The following is an 18,888-nucleotide window of genomic DNA, read 5'->3' on the forward strand; positions in this document are numbered from 1 at the left end:
TAACCTTGCAAAACCGAAAGTGCCTTGAACTGTGTGACATTTGCATGTTTACTGTTGTCTGTTGTCATTTCGCAAACATTTCATATTTTAAAAAGCTTTTTAAATTGATCAGTGAGGTGGCTTTCATTGGTTTTAAAGGTAGCCTATTATGCTATTTTCAACCTACACATTAATATTCTTCGATCCTACAAGTTGCATTGCATGATTCAACACACAAAATAGTCTATGAGGTTTTATCTATATTCTTCTTAATGCAGCCCATCAGCTCATCCAGCGTCTTTTGGCTGGCAAGGACTACCTGCAAGTGTGCTAATTTGAAGCTCTGTTAATGTTTAACGAGCATCAACCATTATAACAATAAACACAATTACACCTTTGCATTTTTGGATAATGTCCCATTTTATAGTAGTTTTGCCTCTGCACACGACCATAGTGGATTTTAGATCAAACAATGAAGACTTTAATTCAAGGGGTTTAACAAAAGTACTAGCCTACATTAACTGATTAGAAATTTTAAAAAATATTTTTTTTTTGCATAGTGCTCCTTTTTGAAAGACCTAAAAGTAATTTGTCATGGTCTACAGTCAAGATGTCTTCACGAATGGAAATACAGAGGGTTTACTACAAGGTGCAAACAATTAGCAAGGACAGATTAGAGTTTGCTGCTAATAGAACCAGTTCACTAGTGTTTATTGATGATGTGACTGTACAGGGCTATGCTCTCAGCTCGTATTCAGCCAAATGCTGCAAAACTGCTCGGCCAGCAGTTGACAGTGCAAATGGATAGCACCCCAAAGCAAACTGCAAATGCAAAGAGTTTCTCAAGGCAAAGAAATGGAATATTCTTCAACTGGCCGATCAGTCACATGATCTCAACCAGGGGCGATTTTAGCCCATTTTCGGGAGGTGCTTCGGCTGTTTGTGTGACACACTACTAAAAATATGAAAAGCATACAGTACTTGGTTGAGACGTAACACTTTAGCAACAATATGATAGATAACCTCTCCCCCTCCCAAAATGGTTTGTTCCAGCTCGCCTCTCCGCTGCTCTGGCTCTGGCGCCCTTTCTGCCAGCGCGATGGTGTCTGAGATGCAGCAGACCTTCTGTTGACTGCAGCTTGAATCATTTTGATGCATTTTTTGGTTTATGTATACTTATGCACTAAGTTATGCAATAGGCCAATGTTGAAATTTGGCATAGTAAATGTTGCAGTTATTTGTGCAGTCTGTGCATTTGTTTAATGGTTTGAGGCCGTGTGCCGATTTGTACAGTGGACAGTTGTATGTGGAATAAAAGTAGCAAATAGTACAGAGGTGTATCTCATGTGTATACTGTTGCACGTCATCTGTGTCCTCATGTTTAGCCTGCCGCGGCCGTTGGTTGGAGGAGCCGCAGTAGTTTGGAAAGGAAGGAAGCAGTAAGGTCAGTTTCCATTCTGGGTTTTCAGCATTAATAAAGAAACCTGCAACAAGGTGAGTAATGTTTGAGGTCCAAAAGAAATCAACACAGAGAAATTTTTACAGTGCTTTTCTACTCTACCTGAACATTCAAAGCGCTCTATACAGGTTGCCTCATTCACACCTGTTCATAGAAGCCCTTTTTCTGTGCTTTCTATCTAACATTCACACACATTCATACTCTGATGAATGCATCAGAGAGTGACTTGGGGTTAATGTCTTGCCCAAGGACAGTTAGCATGCAGTCTGGAGCAGCCAGGGATCGACCCAAAAACCATCTGATTAGTAGATGACCTGCTCCACCTCCTGAGCCACAGCCACCCCTTTCAGAGGTAAAGAATGATTTAGAAAGTAAGTACAGTAATTTTTTGAGGTGATTTGATTAAAAAAAAAATCATTTTTGCTTCTAATTACATAATTAAGGTGTAATTACATCTTCCAACAAATTGATACATAAACGTATCATTTATCTACTAAAAATACATAGGAGCTGGCGTCATGTTGTGGAAGCTGCCATCTTGCCCCACCATCATACACTGGCTGAGATGGGCATCGCTGCGCCGCCTTTTCATGTTTTATGTAAGTGGATTTATACATTACTTTGAATTTAAAGATGTCAAATAGCTCTTTCACACTACATATGACTATTTCACATTTGTACATGTATATTTTGGTGATCTCTTTCTCAGTATGTTTTTCTTCTTATGGAAATAAGCTAATTTTAAACCAGTTAATGTTAGGCTCCAGTGTCCTAAGAAATCACACCTTTCCCCTGATAAACAAATTGATTGGATTCTCACATTGTGTGGGAATTGATTATCAATTACAACTTCAATGAGCCACTTCAAAGAAAGTTTCACCCGCGTGGGCAGCAACAGAAAGTCCAGATGTGGAAACAGAAGGTTTCCACATTAAAATATCGATATTTGAATCATTTTGGGGTAAATTGTAGTTTTTCATTAACAGGAACACAGTGGAAAGAAACTATCATTCAGATTGTCTACATTGGAAAGAACTACTCCCTCTTCCGCCTTTTATAGTCATGTGTGAAATACGGCTGTATAAATGTGTGGCAGCCTGTGGCGTGCGCACTCACAACAATGGCTGAGCGTAACTGGAGTCATGTGCGCACGTATTTTACATCCACAAACAGCCCAGACGTGGTTTGCGATACATGTGGCAAGAAAGTGAGGTGTTGTGGCAACACCACTAACCTTGTCAAACACCTCAAAGTAAATCATATCACAGAATATGACGAGCTTATGTTGAGGCAAACTGAAGAGGAGGAGAAGGACGGGTGCTGCTAGGGTGAGACAGACGTCTCTCAGGGAGTCCTTTAGTGCTGCAGGCAGGCAAGGTGTTCACATAGTGCACAACTTCAGGTTTTTGATTTCTATATGATGAATTCTGCATTATTAAGTGATAAGAACAAGTAATCTGATGTCCTGTAATGATTATGACGCTATAATTTGAGATACAATAAAAGAGTAAAGTTTTTGTACAAAGTATCGGAGCAGTATCGTCGATACCACCCTGAATTTTACGTGGTATGGGATCGGAAAGGAAATCAGTGGTATCACACATCACTAGTGATCAAATGTCAGGCCAAGCTGGAACTGATTCCTGTCTTCTGTAACTTCTACAACACTGTCCAATAGAGACACATGAATGAACTGCAGCGTCATTAAAAACACTGATGATCTTTATTTAAAAATGTAATACATTTACATCTGAATAAACTTTTAGGCATTACGCTGACGGACGGATGGATGGACCATGAATGCTTTCTCATCCTTCTTGTCATGCACCATGGAAGTGTCTGAGGGGCTTTTCCACTTGGAATGGGGATACTGTGTCCACACTTCAGAGGTGGAGTTTCCAGCATCTCACCTGGGCCTCATCTGCAAACAATCAGCAGGAGGGCTTCTTAAACCAGCGCTGCCTGCTACTCCTCGCCAGTTTGTTCTGCCATCTCCAGTGGTAACTAGGCTTCCCCTCTGCTCCAGTTCTGGCGTGCTCCTTCCCTGTGTTTAACCTTGTTTTCCCTGTGTTTAGGTCTCCTCTGCCAACGTACTCATCCTACCCTCAAACTCCCTTACCCGTCCAGCAACTTCTTCTCCCTCTGTTGCAGAATTCCCGTTGGATTGTTCCCATCAGGAGCCAGGTGTTCAGTCTCTCGATAGCTTTTCCTCTGGTTCCTGCTGTCTGCTGACACTCCTAGCTCGAGCCACGTTCTCCATTCCCTCTCTAAAGTCTCATAAATAGTTTAACCATGTGCATTGAATCTGCATTTGGGTCTAAGCTTTCTATGCAGGGAAGAAATCATCACAGTGACATCTATTTAATTTTCAATTCAATTTTATTTAAAGAGCGCCAAATGACAGCAACAGTCACCTGAAGGCGCTTTATATTGTAAGATATACTTACAAAGAAAACCCCAACAATCATATGACCCCCTATGAGCAAGCACTTTGGCGACAGTGGGAAGGAAAAACTCCCTTTTAACAGGAAGAAACCTCCAGCAGAACCAGGCTCAGGGAGGGGCGGCCATCTGCTGCGACCGGTTGGGGAGGGGCAAGGAAAATAGTATAAAGACATGGAACAGAGACAGAGGTTAATAACAAGTACCATTCAGTGCAGAGGTCTATTAAACATAGTGGGTGAAGAAGAAACACCCAGTGCATCATGGGAATCCCCCGGCAGCCTAATGCTGGGCATACACTGTGCGATTTTTGGCCCATTTTGAGCCGATTTTTCAGTCGTGCGATCGTTTTGGGGATCGTCCCGAGTTTGGCCTTGATCAAACTTCTCACCCCTGCGAGTCAATCCTACAGTTTGATCAGGAGCCGAATAACGCGACTGAAAAATCGCAGCACAGTGTATGCCCAGCTTATTGCAGCATAGAGGATTCAGGATCACCTGAGTAGGCCATCAGATTACTGAAAGGATACTGAAAAAACCCGTCGAAGTAGTCTTAGTCTTCATTGCTGCTGGTCGACTCAATTGAACACCTCTGAAGTTTGCACACAGGCAAGTATTGCTCTTCTTGCTCAAAATCCTCTCGGGAACGCTTCCTCGAGCCTCCAGTTTCGTGTTCAAGCTCTTCGTGCGCATCTTCAAATACTTCAGAGTCATCATCGCTCCATCTCATTCTTTTGTTTGCTCCTAAATCTTCTTCATCCCTCTCTCTAGACCTCTTCCTGGAAACACCTGGCTGAGGGTCCTCTTCTGGGATGTACTGGCGAACATCCATGCGGCCTTCAAATGCCTCCTCATTTTCAATGCCACCAACATTGAAAATGATCACAACCACAGCATCCCCGTGCTGTTCATCGTTGTCACCATTGGCATTATTGTCCCTCACATGAATATTTTGAACATCGTCGTCGTCGTCATCGTCATCGTCATCGTTGCCGTCGCCGTCGCCGCCGTCATTTGCGTCATCGTTGTCGTCATCGTCGTTGTCGTTGTCGTTGTCGTTGTCGTCATCGTCGTCATCGTCGTTGTCGTCGTCGTCGTCATCGTCGTCGTCGTCATCGTCGTCGTCGTCATCGTCTTCGTCCCCGTAAAGGTAATTGTCATATTGTGCCAGTACTGAAGCTATTAGCTCATGTAGATAGCAACAATAATCACAGAGAGCGAGATACAGATCGTTCAGGAAGCCATTAGCAGGTTCCTGATCTCCATTTGCCAACATTTGTGGGTTAACCTGTTGGCCTGCAAGATCATTAAATCTTTTAATTAACATCCATAACTATCTGCTGAAAATCTGTTTTTCATCAATTTCAAGACTGAGTACATGTGCTTACCGTTTTGGTTATTTTGTGGTCCGTCTCCACTTGCACTCATTTTGACTACAAGGAACACAAAACAACAATGATCACTAAACCTCAACCCAGAATGTTCAGAGAATTTGCTTTTTTTGTGATGACTTTAGGCTGCGTCCAAACGTACACGGCTATGTTTGAAAACGGACGATTTTCCTTTTTCGTTTAAAAAAAAAAAAAAATCCAGTCCACATGTGCAGTTTTGAAAAAATATCTCCTTCCACATCTAAACACTAAAAACAAAGTGAAACGCTGTCAAGAACACGCCAAATCTTAACCGTGTAGAAATGTTGGCCAATCAGAAGTCTAGAAGCCTGGGTGGGAAAACCTCATAAAACCTTACGTACTTCTGAGAAGTTTTTGTCTTTTTCTGGAAAAGCAGCTAATTTTGTGTTACTTTCACGTGCCTTCATCGTTTCAAATGTTAATAACTAAAGACAGACTCACAACTTTGGAATGGACTAAATGCATACAGCATACATAAATGTCATTTTTTAAAATTACATTTCTTCCAAACCGACGTCAGGATTTGGGTTGGGAGAGCGTCTGTGTTGAATGTAGAATCCACGTCTGATGTAAGCGTGTAAAAACTGCAGATACTAAGATTAACAGACACAGTATGTTGTCTACATCTGCCATTGTAGAAATTGATCTCATGTAAACAATAACGTGGCCACAGCGTGACTTCAACAGCGGCGCACACTTTTGACATTGCCTGAGTAAATGTCCGTTTTCCTCGTCCACACCTAAACACAAAAACGTGCTTTTTAAAAATCTCACCTTTCAGTGACTCAATCTGCTGTTTAGGTGTGGACGAAAGGCCCAAATGCAGAGACAAAGCTGCGCTTTCAAAAATAGCCGTGTACATGTGCACGTAGGCTCAGTTTCTCAGAAATTCTAATAGTTTGTTTGAGAACAAAACTTACGTCTTCTCTATTTTCCTAAATGAACAAAATAATCTGAGAAATAATCGTGTTAAAAAGAGCTTCTGTCACTCTAAGATATGATTTAGAACATTTTCTAATTTATGTATCATTTGTCAAATATTACATCAGCTGACAAATAGTTAAGTCTTCATTTGTTTTCCTGAATAATAGATCCACATCATCCTCTCTATGATGGAAAATATAGTCTAGTCTTGCACAATGTAAAGTACATAAATACTGTCCTGGCAAGCAGGGAAATCAGGCTTTATATATTTAAGTAAATGATCTTGAGTTTATAAACTGAAATTTGAGCTTACTTTAGTTCTTGGTAGATTACACAGCAGTTAATCCTCAGGGAAACGTCCAAATGTCACTAAATAGTGGTCTGCTTTCATTCGGTTGCAGTGTCTCTTCAGTTTTGTGTTCATATGCTGATGTTTTCATTCAAACATGCTTAAATGCTGTGATGTCACTTTAGCAGCAAAGACTGCGGAATGTGCAGAGATTCTTTTGACATCAAGTTGTTTGCTCAGATTTTGATATCTTTTAAATGGAGACAAAACAAAACGCTATGGCAACAAAACAACAAGCTGTTTCCAGTGCTTAATATTTAACATGTCTTTGTTATAAATTTTATTTGTACAAATCTGTGATGTTGATGTGCACAACGTGGGATTTAGACCTCGGAGGGTTAATCAACAAATCACGAAAAATTAGGTTTAAATTTCTGTTCATGACGGTGCAGATTTCTGACATTTTGTGTACTTGAAGCATTTAACAATTTGATTGTTTTCTAATAAAAACTGTGTGAAACTCAAGTTAGAACTGTGTTTGTAAATGAACCGCCCCATGTTGTGTAGCTTTCTGGATTTTATACTTATTGGGCTACATATTAATTTACTATACAGGCTATACAGTAGATAAAATCTAACCTCACATGTTTTATGTAACTAAAGTGTTTAATCATGTGGGCTACAGACAGTAATCAAGTTATGGACTATATTGATATGAAAAACATGCATACTTAGTGCATTTGAATCATTTTAACCATATGTAACCACCTGCATGTCATGGTCCTGGGACTTCTACCTGGTTTTTTGTGTGTCTTGTATTGTTGTTGTTTGATGTCAGCTTTAGGGTCCCTCGGTTGTTCTGTTAAGATGTTGCTTATTTGATTTCCCCTCGTGACTTTACCCCCTGTGTGCCCCCTCTGTGTATCTGCCAGCCCCCATGCCTCGTTTCTCCTCCTTGTGTTTTATTCCATGTTTTCCCAGCCCGCTATGTCTGTGTTCTCTTCCAATCTGGTCTGCGTCTCTGTGTGCTTCCTGTTTTACTTTGATAGTCTCCCGTCAGTGTTGTGTTACTCCTGCCGTGTCTCGTTATGATTATCAGTGTCGCCTGTGTTCCCCGTGTGCTCCCACTTCCCTCGTTAACCCTCTGTGTATTTGTGTCCACGTCTCCTACATTACCTACATAATAGAGCTATAATAAATGTTTGTTTGGGGTTTTTTTAAGTACAGAAATCAGCTGCTAAAATAATTGTTTTGACTTTTTGAGAATGCTTTACGGTCTGTTCTGTAGGAACGCTGAATTAATATATTGACTGTCTGGCCCCTTCTGGCTATTTAATAGTTGCTGAAGGAGATTTTGTTCATCCCCAGCTAATCTCATCCATATTTATATAAAATCTAGCATACTCCACACCACACAAAGTCAGAAGCCAGTTAAAATCTGTATGTGGTACCTGAGGCGGTGCTGCACTGACCAGTTGTTTCTGGCTATTTGCTGGTTCAGCCTGCCTATCACTGCAACTCTTGGCTCTTATTGGTCAGGCTGGTGTGTGTGTGTGTGTGTGTGTGTGTGTGTGTGTGTGTGTGTGTGTGTGTGTGTGTGTGTGTGTGTGTGTGCGTATTGTAAAGACTTGATTCCCACAGTCCAAGTCAGGGTTTTAAAATGCGTTGCTGTCTCCATCCAGCATCAAAGCTGCATTGAAATTTCCTTCAATGAAATTTTGGCTCAAAGAAAAACAGTGTTGTTACTGTCAATCTCCAGTTAAAATAAAAGTGTAATTAAACCAAACGAAAGTAATGTACTAATGCTGGTCAAGACATTACCTGTAGCTGAGTGACATTTCCTCCAATTTCTGTTGGTGTCTGCAGTTTCCACTGGGGCTTAGTGTCTACTGCTACCCGACTGCACCACCATCCTCCACATTGCTATGCGTCCATTGGTGGTGCCAGCTGCTAGGATTTCTGAGTGTTGCAGAATTTTTAAAAAAGCAACGAGTTTTTTATTTTTAACCTATGCATTTGGAAACATTCAGGAATATGGTGATGGGAAAGAAAAAGGTGGTTTCCATGAAGTCTCCCTCTCGCATCCACCTTCCATACTGCCAAAGCTCCAGACTGTCAATAACAATAATAACAGTAATAGTTAACAGTTAATTTGCCTAGCACTTTCAAAACAGTTACAAAGTGTGTTAAAGAACACAATAAAATCTTAGTTAAAAACTCAAAAGAAAAGTTCAAAGAGTTAAAACACGAAACGGTTTGTTTTCTTTTTGCATTGAGCCAGGCTGCACGGACAGCTAAGAGTGTCTGATGTGCAGAATGCAGGCAGTGACTTGGTTCATAAAAAGTGACCAAATCTGTAACAAGGCTTGTACCCATGTATCGTATACCCAAAAGGTTGTGAGGAGGAGAATGATGATTTATTTCTTTGAATTTGTTATAAGTCTGGCAGCTGAGATTTAAATGAGCTGGAGGTGAAAGATGGACTTCTGGCTGAGATCCCAGTAGAAGGAATTACAATTATTCAAACACAATGAGATAAAAGGATTTAATGGGTGTGATAAATGTGGTTGCACTCACCTGTTCACGGCACCTGATGTTAATGAGCAGAAAGGTAGGGTGAGCATGAGGCGAAACCTTCTGTTGACTGCAGCTTGAGCGCAGCTTGAATCATTTTGATGCATCTTTTGGTTTATGTATACTTCTGCACTAAGTTATGCAATAGGCCAATGTTGAAATTTGGCATAGTAAATGGTGCAGTTATTTGTGCAGTCTGTGCATTTGTTTAATGGTTTGAGGCCGTGTGCCGATTTGTACAGTGGACAGTTGTATGTGGAATAAAAGTAGCAAATAGTACAGAGGTGTATCTCATGGGGCGATCGTGGCTCAAGAGTTGGGAGTTCGCCTTGTAATCGGAAGGTTGCCGGTTCGAGCCCCGGCTTGGACAGTCTCGGTCGTTGTGTCCTTGGGCAAGACACTTCACCCGTTGCCACCTGGTGGTGGTCAGGTGGCGCCAGTGTCCGGCAGCCTCGCCTCTGTCAGTGCGCCCCAGGGTGGCTGTGGCTACTGTTATATTTCCACTGTAGTGTCAATACACTATTAAGGATTATGCCGAGTCAGACTGCACATACAACATTTTGTTTACAAGTTGACTTCTTCTTTATTGGGATCACACAGAAGTAACATACACACATAACTGGGCGTGGTGCCCCCTACTGGCGATGGCTTGCATAGCACACAATAATTCTTGGTTCATACATAACAGCTACATTGTAGCTTGCCATCACCAGTGTGTGAATGTGTGTGTGAATGGGTGGATGACAGGTTGTGTAAAGCGCTTTGGGGTCCTTAGGGACTAGAAAAGCGCTATACAAATACAGGCCATTTACCATTTACTGTTGCACGTCATCTGTGTCCTCATGTTTAGCCTGCCGCGGCCGTTGGTTGGAGGAGCCGCAATAGTTTGGAAAGGAAGGAAGCAGTAAGGTCAGTTTCCATTCTGGGTTTTCAGCATTAATAAAGAAACCTGCAACAAGGTGAGTAATGTTTGAGGTCCAAAAGAAATCAACACAGAGAAATTTTTACAGTGCTTTTCTACTCTACCTGAACATTCAAAGCGCTCTATACAGGTTGCCTCATTCACACCTGTTCATAGAAGCCCTTTTTCTGTGCTTTCTACCTAACATTCACACACATTCATACTCTGATGAATGCATCAGAGAGTGACTTGGGGTTAATGTCTTGCCCAAGGACAGTTAGCATGCAGTCTGGAGCAGCCAGGGATCGATCCCAAAAACCATCTGATTAGTAGATGACCTGCTCCACCTCCTGAGCCACAGCCACCCCTTTCAGAGGTAAAGAATGATTTAGAAAGTAAGTACAGTAATTTTTTGAGGTGATTTGATTTTAAAAAAATCATTTTTGCTTCTAATTACATAATTAAGGTGTAATTACATCTTCCAACAAATTGATACATAAACGTATCATTTATCTACTAAAAATACATAGGAGCTGGCGTCATGTTGTGGAAGCTGCCATCTTGCCCCACCATCATACACTGGCTGAGATGGGCATCGCTGCGCCGCCTTTTCATGTTTTATGTAAGTGGATTTATACATTACTTTGAATTTAAAGATGTCAAATAGCTCTTTCACACTACATATGACTATTTCACATTTGTACATGTATATTTTGGTGATCTCTTTCTCAGTATGTTTTTCTTCTTATGGAAATAAGCTAATTTTAAACCAGTTAATGTTAGGCTCCAGTGTCCTAAGAAATCACACCTTTCCCCTGATAAACAAATTGATTGGATTCTCTCATTGTGTGGGAATTGATTATCAATTACAACTTCAATGAGCCACTTCAAAGAAAGTTTCACCCGCGTGGGCAGCAACAGAAAGTCCAGATGTGGAAACAGAAGGTTTCCACATTAAAATATCGATATTTGAATCATTTTGGGTGAAATTGTAGTTTTTCATTAACAGGAACACAGTGGAAAGAAACTATCATTCAGATTGTCTACATTGGAAAGAACTACTCCCTCTTCCGCCTTTTATAGTCATGTGTGAAATACGGCTGTATAAATGTGTGGCAGCCTGTGGCGTGCGCACTCACAACAATGGCTGAGCATAACTGGAGTCATGTGCGCACGTATTTTACATCCACAAACAGCCCAGACGTGGTTTGCGATACATGTGGCAAGAAAGTGAGGTGTTGTGGCAACACCACTAACCTTGTCAAACACCTCAAAGTAAATCATATCACAGAATATGACGAGCTTATGTTGAGGCAAACTGAAGAGGAGGAGAAGGACGGGTGCTGCTAGGGTGAGACAGACGTCTCTCAGGGAGTCCTTTAGTGCTGCAGGCAGGCAAGGTGTTCACATAGTGCACAACTTCAGGTTTTTGATTTCTATATGATGAATTCTGCATTATTAAGTGATAAGAACAAGTAATCTGATGTCCTGTAATGATTATGACGCTATAATTTGAGATACAATAAAAGAGTAAAGTTTTTGTACAAAGTATCGGAGCAGTATCGTCGATACCACCCTGAATTTTACTTGGTATGGGATCGGAAAGGAAATCAGTGGTATCACACATCACTAGTGATCAAATGTCAGGCCAAGCTGGAACTGATTCCTGTCTTCTGTAACTTCTACAACACTGTCCAATAGAGACACATGAATGAACTGCAGCGTCATTAAAAACACTGATGATCTTTATTTAAAAATGTAATACATTTACATCTGAATAAACTTTTAGGCATTACGCTGACGGAGGGATGGATGGACCATGAATGCTTTCTCATCCTTCTTGTCATGCACCATGGAAGTGTCTGAGGGGCTTTTCCACTTGGAATGGGGATACTGTGTCCACACTTCAGAGGTGGAGTTTCCAGCATCTCACCTGGGCCTCATCTGCAAACAATCAGCAGGAGGGCTTCTTAAACCAGCGCTGCCTGCTACTCCTCGCCAGTTTGTTCTGCCATCTCCAGTGGTAACTAGGCTTCCCCTCTGCTCCAGTTCTGGCGTGCTCCTTCCCTGTGTTTAACCTTGTTTTCCCTGTGTTTAGGTCTCCTCTGCCAACGTACTCATCCTACCCTCAAACTCCCTTACCCGTCCAGCAACTTCTTCTCCCTCTGTTGCAGAATTCCCGTTGGATTGTTCCCATCAGGAGCCAGGTGTTCAGTCTCTCGATAGCTTTTCCTCTGGTTCCTGCTGTCTGCTGACACTCCTAGCTCGAGCCACGTTCTCCATTCCCTCTCTAAAGTCTCATAAATAGTTTAACCATGTGCATTGAATCTGCATTTGGGTCTAAGCTTTCTATGCAGGGAAGAAATCATCACAGTGACATCTATTTAATTTTCAATTCAATTTTATTTAAAGAGCGCCAAATGACAGCAACAGTCACCTGAAGGCGCTTTATATTGTAAGATATACTTACAAAGAAAACCCCAACAATCATATGACCCCCTATGAGCAAGCACTTTGGCGACAGTGGGAAGGAAAAACTCCCTTTTAACAGGAAGAAACCTCCAGCAGAACCAGGCTCAGGGAGGGGCGGCCATCTGCTGCGACCGGTTGGGGAGGGGCAAGGAAAATAGTATAAAGACATGGAACAGAGACAGAGGTTAATAACAAGTACCATTCAGTGCAGAGGTCTATTAAACATAGTGGGTGAAGAAGAAACACCCAGTGCATCATGGGAATCCCCCGGCAGCCTAATGCTGGGCATACACTGTGCGATTTTTGGCCCATTTTGAGCCGATTTTTCAGTCGTGCGATCGTTTTGGGGATCGTCCCGAGTTTGGCCTTGATCAAACTTCTCACCCCTGCGAGTCAATCCTACAGTTTGATCAGGAGCCGAATAACGCGACTGAAAAATCGCAGCACAGTGTATGCCCAGCTTATTGCAGCATAGAGGATTCAGGATCACCTGAGTAGGCCATCAGATTACTGAAAGGATACTGAAAAAACCCGTCGAAGTAGTCTTAGTCTTCATTGCTGCTGGTCGACTCAATTGAACACCTCTGAAGTTTGCACACAGGCAAGTATTGCTCTTCTTGCTCAAAATCCTCTCGGGAACGCTTCCTCGAGCCTCCAGTTTCGTGTTCAAGCTCTTCGTGCGCATCTTCAAATACTTCAGAGTCATCATCGCTCCATCTCATTCTTTTGTTTGCTCCTAAATCTTCTTCATCCCTCTCTCTAGACCTCTTCCTGGAAACACCTGGCTGAGGGTCCTCTTCTGGGATGTACTGGCGAACATCCATGCGGCCTTCAAATGCCTCCTCATTTTCAATGCCACCAACATTGAAAATGATCACAACCACAGCATCCCCGTGCTGTTCATCGTTGTCACCATTGGCATTATTGTCCCTCACATGAATATTTTGAACATCGTCGTCGTCGTCATCGTCATCGTCATCGTTGCCGTCGCCGTCGCCGCCGTCATTTGCGTCATCGTTGTCGTCATCGTCGTTGTCGTCATCGTCGTCATCGTCGTTGTCGTTGTCGTCGTCGTCGTCATCGTCGTCGTCGTCATCATCGTCGTCGTCATCATCGTCGTCGTCATCGTCGTCGTCGTCATCGTCTTCGTCCCCGTAAAGGTAATTGTCATATTGTGCCAGTACTGAAGCTATTAGCTCATGTAGATAGCAACAATAATCACAGAGAGCGAGATACAGATCGTTCAGGAAGCCATTAGCAGGTTCCTGATCTCCATTTGCCAACATTTGTGGGTTAACCTGTTGGCCTGCAAGATCATTAAATCTTTTAATTAACATCCATAACTATCTGCTGAAAATCTGTTTTTCATCAATTTCAAGACTGAGTACATGTGCTTACCGTTTTGGTTATTTTGTGGTCCGTCTCCACTTGCACTCATTTTGACTACAAGGAACACAAAACAACAATGATCACTAAACCTCAACCCAGAATGTTCAGAGAATTTGCTTTTTTTGTGATGACTTTAGGCTGCGTCCAAACGTACACGGCTATGTTTGAAAACAGACGTTTTTCCTTTTTCGTTTAAAAAAAAAAAAATCCAGTCCACATGTGCAGTTTTGAAAAAATATCTCCTTCCACATCTAAACACTAAAAACAAAGTGAAACGCTGTCAAGAACACGCCAAATCTTAACCGTGTAGAAATGTTGGCCAATCAGAAGTCTAGAAGCCTGGGTGGGAAAACCTCATAAAACCTTACGTACTTCTGAGAAGTTTTTGTCTTTTTCTGGAAAAGCAGCTAATTTTGTGTTACTTTCACGTGCCTTCATCGTTTCAAATGTTAATAACTAAAGACAGACTCACAACTTTGGAATGGACTAAATGCATACAGCATACATAAATGTCATTTTTTTAAATTACATTTCTTCCAAACCGACGTCAGGATTTGGGTTGGGAGAGCGTCTGTGTTGAATGTAGAATCCACGTCTGATGTAAGCGTGTAAAAACTGCAGATACTAAGATTAACAGACACAGTATGTTGTCTACATCTGCCATTGTAGAAATTGATCTCATGTAAACAATAACGTGGCCACAGCGTGACTTCAACAGCGGCGCACACTTTTGACATTGCCTGAGTAAATGTCCGTTTTCCTCGTCCACACCTGAACACAAAAACGTGCTTTTTAAAAATCTCACCTTTCAGTGACTCAATCTGCTGTTTAGGTGTGGACGAAAGGCCCAAATGCAGAGACAAAGCTGCGCTTTCAAAAATAGCCGTGTACATGTGCACGTAGGCTCAGTTTCTCAGAAATTCTAATAGTTTGTTTGAGAACAAAACTTACGTCTTCTCTATTTTCCTAAATGAACAAAATAATCTGAGAAATAATCGTGTTAAAAAGAGCTTCTGTCACTCTAAGATATGATTAAGAACATTTTCTAATTTATGTATCATTTGTCAAATATTACATCAGCTGACAAATAGTTAAGTCTTCATTTGTTTTCCTGAATAATAGATCCACATCATCCTCTCTATGATGGAAAATATAGTCTAGTCTTGCACAATGTAAAGTACATAAATACTGTCCTGGCAAGCAGGGAAATCAGGCTTTATATATTTAAGTAAATGATCTTGAGTTTATAAACTGAAATTTGAGCTTACTTTAGTTCTTGGTAGATTACACAGCAGTTAATCCTCAGGGAAACGTCCAAATGTCACTAAATAGTGGTCTGCTTTCATTCGGTTGCAGTGTCTCTTCCGTTTTGTGTTCATATGCTGATGTTTTCATTCAAACATGCTTAAATGCTGTGATGTCACTTTAGCAGCAAAGACTGCGGAATGTGCAGAGATTCTTTTGACATCAAGTTGTTTGCTCAGATTTTGATATCTTTTAAATGGAGACAAAACAAAACGCTATGGCAACAAAACAACAAGCTGTTTCCAGTGCTTAATATTTAACATGTCTTTGTTATAAATTTGATTTGTACAAATCTGTGATGTTGATGTGCACAACGTGGGATTTAGACCTCGGAGGGTTAATCAACAAATCACGAAAAATTAGGTTTAAATTTCTGTTCATGACGGTGCAGATTTCTGACATTTTGTGTACTTGAAGCATTTAACAATTTGATTGTTTTCTAATAAAAACTGTGTGAAACTCAAGTTAGAACTGTGTTTGTAAATGAACCGCCCCATGTTGTGTAGCTTTCTGGATTTTATACTTATTGGGCTACATATTAATTTACTATACAGGCTATACAGTAGATAAAATCTAACCTCACATGTTTTATGTAACTAAAGTGTTTAATCATGTGGGCTACAGACAGTAATCAAGTTATGGACTATATTGATATGAAAAACATGCATACTTAGTGCATTTGAATCATTTTAACCATATGTAACCACCTGCATGTCATGGTCCTGGGACTTCTACCTGGTTTTTTGTGTGTCTTGTATTGTTGTTGTTTGATGTCAGCTTTAGGGTCCCTCGGTTGTTCTGTTAAGATGTTGCTTATTTGATTTCCCCTCGTGACTTTACCCCCTGTGTGCCCCCTCTGTGTATCTGCCAGCCCCCATGCCTCGTTTCTCCTCCTTGTGTTTTATTCCATGTTTTCCCAGCCCGCTATGTCTGTGTTCTCTTCCAATCTGGTCTGCGTCTCTGTGTGCTTCCTGTTTTACTTTGATAGTCTCCCGTCAGTGTTGTGTTACTCCTGCCGTGTCTCGTTATGATTATCAGTGTCGCCTGTGTTCCCCGTGTGCTCCCACTTCCCTCGTTAACCCTCTGTGTATTTGTGTCCACGTCTCCTACATTACCTACATAATAGAGCTATAATAAATGTTTGTTTGGGGTTTTTTTAAGTACAGAAATCAGCTGCTAAAATAATTGTTTTGACTTTTTGGGAATGCTTTACGGTCTGTTCTGTAGGAACGCTGAATTAATATATTGACTGTCTGGCCCCTTCTGGCTATTTAATAGTTGCTGAAGGAGATTTTGTTCATCCCCAGCTAATCTCATCCATATTTATATAAAATCTAGCATACTCCACACCACACAAAGTCAGAAGCCAGTTAAAATCTGTATGTGGTACCTGAGGCGGTGCTGCACTGACCAGTTGTTTCTGGCTATTTGCTGGTTCAGCCTGCCTATCACTGCAACTCTTGGCTCTTATTGGTCAGGCTGGTGTGTGTGTGTGTGTGTGTGTGTGTGTGTGTGTGTGTGTGTGTGTGTGTGTGTGTGTGTGTGTGTGTGTGTGTGTGTGTGTGTGTGTGCGTATTGTAAAGACTTGATTCCCACAGTCCAAGTCAGGGTTTTAAAATGCGTTGCTGTCTCCATCCAGCATCAAAGCTGCATTGAAATTTCCTTCAATGAAATTTTGGCTCAAAGAAAAACAGTGTTGTTACTGTCAATCTCCAGTTAAAATAAAAGTGTAATTAAACCAAACGAAAGTAATGTACTAATGCTGGTCAAGACATTACCTGTAGCTGAGTGACATTTCCTCCAATTTCTGTTGGTGTCTGCAGTTTCCACTGGGGCTTAGTGTCTACTGCTACCCGACTGCACCACCATCCTCCACATTGCTATGCGTCCATTGGTGGTGCCAGCTGCTAGGATTTCTGAGTGTTGCAGAATTTTTAAAAAAGCAACGAGTTTTTTATTTTTAACCTATGCATTTGGAAACATTCAGGAATATGGTGATGGGAAAGAAAAAGGTGGTTTCCATGAAGTCTCCCTCTCGCATCCACCTTCCATACTGCCAAAGCTCCAGACTGTCAATAACAATAATAACAGTAATAGTTAACAGTTAATTTGCCTAGCACTTTCAAAACAGTTACAAAGTGTGTTAAAGAACACAATAAAATCTTAGTTAAAAACTCAAAAGAAAAGTTCAAAGAGTTAAAACACGAAACGGTTTGTTTTCTTTTTGCATTGAGCCAGGCTGCACGGACAGCTAAGAGTGTCTGATGTGCAGAATGCAGGCAGTGACTTGGTTCATAAAAAGTGACCAAATCTGTAACAAGGCTTGTACCCATGTATCGTATACCCAAAAGGTTGTGAGGAGGAGAATGATGATTTATTTCTTTGAATTTGTTATAAGTCTGGCAGCTGAGATTTAAATGAGCTGGAGGTGAAAGATGGACTTCTGGCTGAGATCCCAGTAGAAGGAATTACAATTATTCAAACACAATGAGATAAAAGGATTTAATGGGTGTGATAAATGTGGTTGCACTCACCTGTTCACGGCACCTGATGTTAATGAGCAGAAAGGTAGGGTGAGCATGAGGCGAAACCTTCTGTTGACTGCAGCTTGAGCGCAGCTTGAATCATTTTGATGCATCTTTTGGTTTATGTATACTTCTGCACTAAGTTATGCAATAGGCCAATGTTGAAATTTGGCATAGTAAATGGTGCAGTTATTTGTGCAGTCTGTGCATTTGTTTAATGGTTTGAGGCCGTGTGCCGATTTGTACAGTGGACAGTTGTATGTGGAATAAAAGTAGCAAATAGTACAGAGGTGTATCTCATGGGGCGATCGTGGCTCAAGAGTTGGGAGTTCGCCTTGTAATCGGAAGGTTGCCGGTTCGAGCCCCGGCTTGGACAGTCTCGGTCGTTGTGTCCTTGGGCAAGACACTTCACCCGTTGCCGCCTGGTGGTGGTCAGGTGGCGCCAGTGTCCGGCAGCCTCGCCTCTGTCAGTGCGCCCCAGGGTGGCTGTGGCTACTGTTATATTTCCACTGTAGTGTCAATACACTATTAAGGATTATGCCGAGTCAGACTGCACATACAACATTTTGTTTACAAGTTGACTTCTTCTTTATTGGGATCACACAGAAGTAACATACACACATAACTGGGCGTGGTGCCCCCTACTGGCGATGGCTTGCATAGCACACAATAATTCTTGGTTCATACATAACAGCTACATTGTAGCTTGCCATCACCAGTGTGTGAATGTGTGTGTGAATGGGTGGATGACAGGTTGTGTAAAGCGCTTTGGGGTCCTTAGGGACTAGAAAAGCGCTATACAAATACAGGCCATTTACCATTTACTGTTGCACGTCATCTGTGTCCTCATGTTTAGCCTGCCGCGGCCGTTGGTTGGAGGAGCCGCAGTAGTTTGGAAAGGAAGGAAGCAGTAAGGTCAGTTTCCATTCTGGGTTTTCAGCATTAATAAAGAAACCTGCAACAAGGTGAGTAATGTTTGAGGTCCAAAAGAAATCAACACAGAGAAATTTTTACAGTGCTTTTCTACTCTACCTGAACATTCAAAGCACTCTATACAGGTTGCCTCATTCACACCTGTTCATAGAAGCCCTTTTTCTGTGCTTTCTATCTAACATTCACACACATTCATACTCTGATGAATGCATCAGAGAGTGACTTGGGGTTAATGTCTTGCCCAAGGACAGTTAGCATGCAGTCTGGAGCAGCCAGGGATCGATC

At 41.6% G+C, this 18,888-nt stretch overlaps 2 long non-coding RNA genes across 5 annotated transcripts; both read left to right on the plus strand.

Annotated features, from left to right (window-relative positions):
- The first annotated feature begins 1,443 nt into the window (after nucleotides 1-1,443).
- Nucleotides 1,444-3,781, plus strand: LOC308390907. 2 transcript variants are annotated; one of them, XR_013970522.1, is made up of 3 exons: nucleotides 1,444-1,809; nucleotides 1,946-2,037; nucleotides 3,205-3,781. It is a non-coding gene; the product is annotated as an uncharacterized lncRNA (long non-coding RNA). The 2 variants fall into 2 exon arrangements; XR_013970523.1 differs by having other exon boundaries at nucleotides 1,450-1,790.
- A 6,509-nt stretch (nucleotides 3,782-10,290) lies between these two features.
- LOC308391021 lies at nucleotides 10,291-12,345 on the plus strand. Of its 3 annotated transcripts, none has more exons than XR_013970544.1 (3): nucleotides 10,291-10,374; nucleotides 10,510-10,601; nucleotides 11,769-12,345. It is a non-coding gene; the product is annotated as an uncharacterized lncRNA (long non-coding RNA). The 3 variants fall into 3 exon arrangements; XR_013970545.1 differs by having other exon boundaries at nucleotides 10,291-10,355; XR_013970546.1 differs by lacking the exon at nucleotides 10,291-10,374 and having other exon boundaries at nucleotides 10,392-10,601.
- Nucleotides 12,346-18,888: the final 6,543 nt, after the last annotated feature.

Source organism: Rhamphochromis sp. 'chilingali' (genome assembly GCF_963969265.1).
Source record: "Rhamphochromis sp. 'chilingali' genome assembly, chromosome: 22".
NCBI classification, from domain to species: Eukaryota; Metazoa; Chordata; class Actinopteri; order Cichliformes; family Cichlidae; genus Rhamphochromis; species Rhamphochromis sp. 'chilingali'.